We start from the raw sequence: 7,476 nt of genomic DNA, 5'->3' as shown, positions 1-7,476 counted from the left end.
TCGCAAAGTATGGAAGACTGCATGGATATCAGCTTGCTACAGGCAATGTTTGTTTTAGTATCAGGGAAATTAACAGTAAATACCTGCAATGCAGGCCATAAAACAGGCTCAAAAACATCAAAGAAAAGGATCACACACTGACTTGTCCAGCCAGTCCGTCAGGCACTTCCTGATTTCCCTATAGGACTTTCCCACCCGGTTACTTATTTAGCATTTGTATAGTACAAAATATGCTATTAGTAAGGCATCGAAAAAACATTTCAATTACAGGTTTAATTTCCCGAAACAGTGTGATATTTCCTTTTTGATTAGAGTCTACCCAATAAAGTATTTCTTTACTAGAGCCACTGAGCACTTGATTAGAGTAGAAATTAAGGGTTCTGTCCAAATTGGGGTGATGAGTTGCAAGGGTAATTTTGCACCTTTGAGTTTTTTCCTAAGACACATTTAGTCAGTTAAAACCAGGGGCGACTCCTCTATTAGAGCGGATGAGTGGTACCCCACTAAAATGCCCCCAAAAAGTCCCAGAGAAGAAAAATAAAATAGTAATGAAGTTAATTCATTACCATTTTATTTTTCGTCAAACTGTCATGAACCGAGTCTCAGGACAGGGCGGTGCCAGCTGAGTGGCAGCAGTGGTGGGCTGCCTGTGAGCTAGTTTATAATGTGCATGTCACCTTGTCTGGTTGTCTTACGAAGACTAGCCTGAAAGCGCACTATAAACCTCTCAACCCAGCTGTCATATACAGCTGGGTTGGGGACTTGCACAAGCCTCCAGTGTCTCGGGAGCGCAGAGAGGGGCCGCTCTCTCCAATCCTGGTGCTTCTCTCATGCTGGTTGACAGCATTTGAGCAGTGCCAGGATTTGTTGAGGGAGTTAGCTGGGGCCCTGGACGTGACGAGAAGGAGAGGATCGGAGTGAGCAGAACGTGTCTGCAGCAAGCACGCGAAGTAACTTTTTATTTATTCTATTTATGTATGTATTTTATGCACCCATTTGCCTGCTTCGCCACTCGCCGTATTTGCCAGACGCCTCTGTCCAAAACTCCTATTTAGTAATACTGCACTCTGCAGTTTTGGAATTGGTTGGTGCAATATTACCACATCTGGTGATTCTGAGGCACTCGTTATGAGGGATTTTAAGATGTGTATGTTCTTTGATGGATAGATGTGCAGTGCTCTGTGTAATGTTTGCACTGTGATGGATAGATGTGCAGTGCTCTGTGTAATGGGTGCACTTGGTGACGTGTATGAGGTGTGTGAGCTGAAAAATAATTTTGTGATTTTGGTGCTACCCACCTAGACTACTTGATCCGGCTCGGAAGCATGGGAAATGTTTTGTCTAATGTGTACTATTTACATATATCCATCACTCAGTTTGTTCAACCACTTGTAATTTACATTAGACTACATCAATGCACAACGATCTTATTAATATAGCAAGAAATTGCTCCAATGAATCACTGTAAGTCTTGCTAGGGTCTAGGTCCATCTAAAGAAGGCAAGCATGGCGACATCTGTAACTTCAACATGAAACTGGCAACGTTATTTTGATTGCAAAAAATGGAGGCAATTTGCTACAGTGTGAAGTTTTGCACTGCTGAACAGAGGTAGAGCAGCTCCATAGGGGGAAACAGAGGCCAACAAGAACCCCCCAAGAAAGGCCGGGTGAAGCAACAAACACGATGGCAGAACCCTCCGGGAGAACGACAGACCCGGAACAGATTCTACCAACGGTAACAGAGACCATCCCTCTGTTCAACCTATCTAGTCACACACTTTCTTCTCAGGAAATATCTATCCTGAGCAAAGGCCTATCTTTTGTCCCCACTACCTACCCCGATTTCCTTGATTTACAGTCTGAGCTTATGACCTTTTTCCGCAAAATCAGGCTACGTGCTTTTTTTTAACTTAACCCGACTGAACCCAAACCTACGATTACACCTTTCAGACCACCCTCTAAATTCTCCCCGACAGCGGGTATGATTCCGAAGGAAGTCATAACCTTTGAGAAGGTGGTCCTTAAGGAAACCTCTGATCTGGCGAAATCACACATCTTCATACCGTACAATATTTCTTTAGAAGAAAAATCAGCCATTTCCACACTTAAAAACAACTCCAATCTAATTATTAAGCCAGCAGATAAGGGGGGTGGAATTGTGCTGCAAAATATCGATAACTACAAAGACGAACTATTACGTCAAGTATCAAATACTGACCATTATTGCAGACTTCCCACTAATCCCACAAGGGAAATTCAAGCATTGATCAGAGTTATCACCAAGGAGGCCTTGGATGATGGTTATTTGACCAAACATGAGTATGATTTTCTAAACACTCTCACTCCAAGAACCCCAGTTATCTATACCTTGCCCGAAGTGCACAAGAGGCTTGACCAACCTCCAGGCCGCCCAATTTTATCTGGATGCGGTTCGGTATTGGAACCACTGGGCCACTACGTAAATTTTTTCTTAAAAGACTTTGTTCCAGCAACCAAATGCTATATAAAAGATAGCACACATATGATAAATCTTATTGAGAATCACCCTTCCAATCACGACACCGAGACCCTATGTACTCTCGACGTCGAATCGTTATATACGAACATTCCACAGAGAGAGTCACTGTCTGTAATGGAGGCTATCCTTAACCAAAGAACACGCCCCCATAGGGTACCCACATTGTTTATAATTCAGCTCCTTGAAATCTGCCTCACGCAAAATTTCTTCACATACGACAACCAATACTATCAACAGGTCCGTGGCACCTCCATGGGAGCCATTTTTGCGCCCACTCTAGCCATTCTCTATATGGATTGGCTTGAATGCAATACGATTCTCGTTGACAGCAATCCATTCAACCAGGGCATCCTTACATGGAGACGTTATATAGATGACGTCTTCATGATATGGAGTGGAGACACTGACACATTTCCTGCCCTACTACATTGGCTAAACAACAACTGCAGTGGTTTGACATTCACCCTTACCCACAGCAAAACAAATATCCCTTTCTTGGACTTAAACATCCAGCACCAGGATGGGCTACTATATACTTCCCTATACCGCAAACCAACCGAGAGAAATACCCTTTTGAGTTACAATAGTTGCCATCCTAGGGCATTGAAAGATAGCTTGCCATACTCACAGTTCCTTCGTCTGAGAAGGAATAACTTCCACAAAGAGGACTATTTCTCTGAGGCGAGCATTCTGGCTACCAAACTGAAACAAAGGGGCTACCCTCGTCGCCTCATTAAAAACTCTATGAAACGCGCATGGTACTGCCCGCGCGAGGCCCTTTTGGAACAAAAACCCAAACCCACTACAAACAAACTGGTTTGTGTGACGACCTTCTCAACAGTCTCCAACAAAATCAAGAAAACCATAAAAAAGAATTGGCATATTTTAAATTCGGGCCAACTAAACTGGGAACATCCACTCTTTGCCTTCAGAAAAAGCAAAAACATCAAAGACCATCTAGTGAGAGCAGCTTTACCATCCAGTGCTCCCCTAAAAAGAACGATTGATGACCACTGGGCTACAACACCTCTTAAAGGCCATTCAAAATGTGGTACATGTGTGGTGTGTGATTTCACTATTGAGGGGAAAGAATTTGTATACAAGGAAATTAGAAATGTGTTGAAAACATTTACGAACTGCAACAGCTGCAATGTTATATATGCAATTTTATGCCGTTGTGACCTCATTCATGTGGGACAAACCAAACAAAAAATCAAGCTTTGCATCTCCCAACACCGGAGCAGAATACGCTGTAGGAATCCCAATGCGCCTTTGGTTGAGCACTTCACCTCCAAGCAGCACACAGAAAATGACATTCATTGGACGGTGATAAACCAAGTGACAATGCCACCTCGAGGCGGAGACCTCAATCTTCTGCTCAAAAAGGAAGAACTAAAATGGATAATAAGGACAGACAGTCTGAACTCTGGTCTTAACCAGCAAGAGGAATGGACCACTTTAATCTGACCTTGCTCTGCACACTACCTCCTCTAAAGAACTCAAGTGAAAGAACTGTGTAATTCAACAGACTCTTTAAATGCGCTTCCATGACTTAAATGCACTTTATGCAATTTGTTTTTATTGTCACATATGTCACGTGTTTGCAACCTTCATCTGTCTTCTGTCTTTACTTTTTCCATCCAATATGGCTACCGATGTGTAGTCCTTCCTCTATTTTTATGCCCCAACCAGCACCAATGACGACCCGTGTTATAATGGTGTCGGTCACATGATACCCTTAGCCAGGAAATCCATTGCTGCCGACTGACCCGGTAAGACTGCACTATGCGCTATGCCCAAGCTCCTGTAGTCACCCAAATTCAAAAGCCCGGTTGACTCAATAGGCCCTAATTATTTATTCCCTTGCAGGCCACCCCTGGCTCCATGACCCCAGCGCGACTCGGCGCTACCGGTAGCATCCGGATTGCGGTAAGCATCCCTATAACTCTGGCCACACATGCCACTGATTATATCCGCTCTGTCTCCTAAAACTTGTATCCTTACCTATACAGATACACGCGGACACTAGGTAATTCGCGTGCTCCGCCCCTGGGCCCGAGAACAACAGCAAATAATTATTCCCCTGGTAAGCCAATTTTCACCCACTAGCGTGACCGGCTCCCGCTTTTCCTCATGAGCACAGTTTAACCCTGCTGACTCCTTACTGTATTTTGCCTTCCCTCACTTTAGCTAATCCATGTCCTCGACACTATCAGTCGAAGTCCCTGGCCCCGCTGATCTGAATTCATCTCAAGCTCTTCTGTGAGCTTCTCATCTTGCGCTCTCTTGGTGAGCCTACGCAATTCTTTTTTCTAATACTTTCTCTCCTTGAAACTGAACTGTCTCACTGCGCCGGTTCTGTTTTGCACTGATGTAACTGTTCATTGGTGCCCCATTTTTTTACTTCGTCAAACTACCCACGTACACTCTTCACAATTCGGGCATCATAGTTGTACGCCTGTCACCAAAAGTCACCAAAAGTATGTTTTCAGTCACTCAGTCGCATGCCTGCGAACACTTTAATGTAAACATCACTCGCTGTCTCCGCTTCGGAAATAAGCGATTTTTAATATAACCACAACACAATGTCACCATATTCCTTATGATTATGTTATGTGATTGGTTAAACTGAATATATGTCTGTTCCCCCCCTTCTTCCTCCTTAGGCTAAAGAGGCTTATATTCTAAGGCAACTATTGTTTTGTCCTGATGATGGACCCCATCATTTAGTAGGGGGTCCGAAACGCCGTTGACCTTTTGAGTACCATATACCTGTGAAAAGAATTACTATACAATGCTATGTAATGGTACCTATAAGAATCTCTCTGTATAACTGGATTTCTACAGAGATTGCCGTTCTTGCCTTGCAAGCCCTTTTGTGTGTTGTCTGTGTCTATGTATCGTCGTGGTTGGGTACAGGCTTGTGCCCCACGCACGTGAATTGTTGAAGGTGTTATTTTGTGTTTCAAAACTCTTATTCAAGTAAATACTTTGGAGACCTCTGTCCGGCTGGGCATGTCTTCGGCAATATAGAACTGACTGAGTCTATATTTATTTTTCTACTATTCTTTGTCTCCTTGCCTGAGACCATTGTTGTGTTTGTACAAATATTTATAAGCTTGCCATGGGCCCTGATGATTTCCAGAGTTGTCAATCGATGTGCTAAATCAATAAATGAGCAGACTTCCGATTCTTTACATAGGGCTACAATAAACTTGCCTATAAATGCTTTTTGCTGTTGGGTTATTGTTGTTGCTGAATTTTGATTGTGGTGAACCATGTGACGCTCTCGCCAGACATGTGGCTGTTCTATATCTTTTGGATAGCTGCAATTACTATTGACAGACACAATAAACTATGTGCACATCCAGCACATTGTAAACGCCACTTTGACAGCTCCAGGACAGGCTCCCATGCAGGATAGTTAAGAAGCACCAACTAGTAGAGCAAGGGCTGTGACCAAGAAAAAGGCCAGGTCATGTGGCACAGGCTGGGAAAATAAGCAATAAGAGAGTGGAATCTCTGAAGGAATCCACTCAATGTACAATAAGCCTGGTTTCAAACAGTTAAAGAGAGTGTATTTGGAAGAATCTGTTCAAACATCAGCATGTCCATCATCATAAACAACAACAAGCATTTGTAATGCAATAGGGCTCGCATTTATGAGAGTTTGAGCTATTGGGATTGTAAATCATAATGCCTTTTATTCATGTGTTGTTTTTAGAACAGATAAATAAAAGGCATTGTCATTTACAATGCCAATAGCTTAAACTCTCCCAAATGCGAGACCTATTGCATTGCAAATGCTCCCTATAAATGTTGTTAATAAAGCGTTAGGAGAGAGCGTGTCCTGCCTGCAACAGCAGGCATGGCAACGCTATTGGAGAAAATAGTTCTCAGAGGCTGTAATTAAAGCCTACCAAGCAACAACACACACAATAGGGAGTGTTGACATGGCAGGTTACAAAATTAGACAAGGCGGTACTAAGGAGGGACTACTAAGCCTATTGACCAATGAACAGCTACAGTTTACAGTGGACCCAGACACAAGCCAATAAAAAATGTGGGCAGAGAGTGGGCGGGGCTTCAAGGCCCTACCTCAATACAGCATGCTCGACCTAAAAAGTCTCATACACTAGATACTGCTCACTACTCCCCATTTACCACAGACCTGGGTAAAAGGCCGGAAACTCTTGTTCTTTGCAGGTTATACTTCAGACAGTTCTCAAAATTCTTGGAGAGACACCATGTTTTGTAATTCTATGGGTAGGTAAACTCCATCCAAAAATATATTGACAGTGGACAACTGAAGCCTGACGATTAATTTGTTCAGAAATAAATTGAAAGCATTGGTGGGGGCAATATCTAGGAAGCAGCATTTTGTGTCAGGGTACATTCCATGGATTAAGCCTACACCTCGAAATGGGAAATGCACATGCAGCTGGGGAACAACACATGAGTCCAGGAGGCTGAGAGGAATTCAAGAACTCCATCCATCACATTTTTGTATACTTGGGAACAGCATTTTGACTGTTTGGTTTGGACAGTGGATGGCTGAAACCTTACAATTTGTTCAGGAAAAAATGTAATACTGTGGGCTGTATCCAAGGAACAGTATATGGATGTAGGAGGCTATACAATAACCAGGATGCTGCATATGGGGGCATGGAAGAGTGCATGAGTCAAGAGGTGGCATATGCTGCCAGGAAAGGGAATATGGAGCACACTGTGCAGGTCAGGGGGCAGATGACATAATGGAGACTGGGGGCAGCACATGGGCCAAGGAGCAGCACATGCACCCGGGAATGCAGGCATCACATGAAGCTAAGCATCTGGAGCCAGAGCGGCATCACATGGAGCCATGATGGGGAAGAGCCAGGTGGGCAGCACTAGCTAATATGTGCCTGAGTTTACCAGTGCTTGGCGCAGCACTTATTGTTCCGTACCCAACCCTTAAT

Source organism: Lissotriton vulgaris, chromosome 8 (genome assembly GCF_964263255.1).
Source record: "Lissotriton vulgaris chromosome 8, aLisVul1.2, whole genome shotgun sequence".
NCBI classification, from domain to species: Eukaryota; Metazoa; Chordata; class Amphibia; order Caudata; family Salamandridae; genus Lissotriton; species Lissotriton vulgaris.
This window is presented reverse-complemented; position numbering follows the sequence as displayed.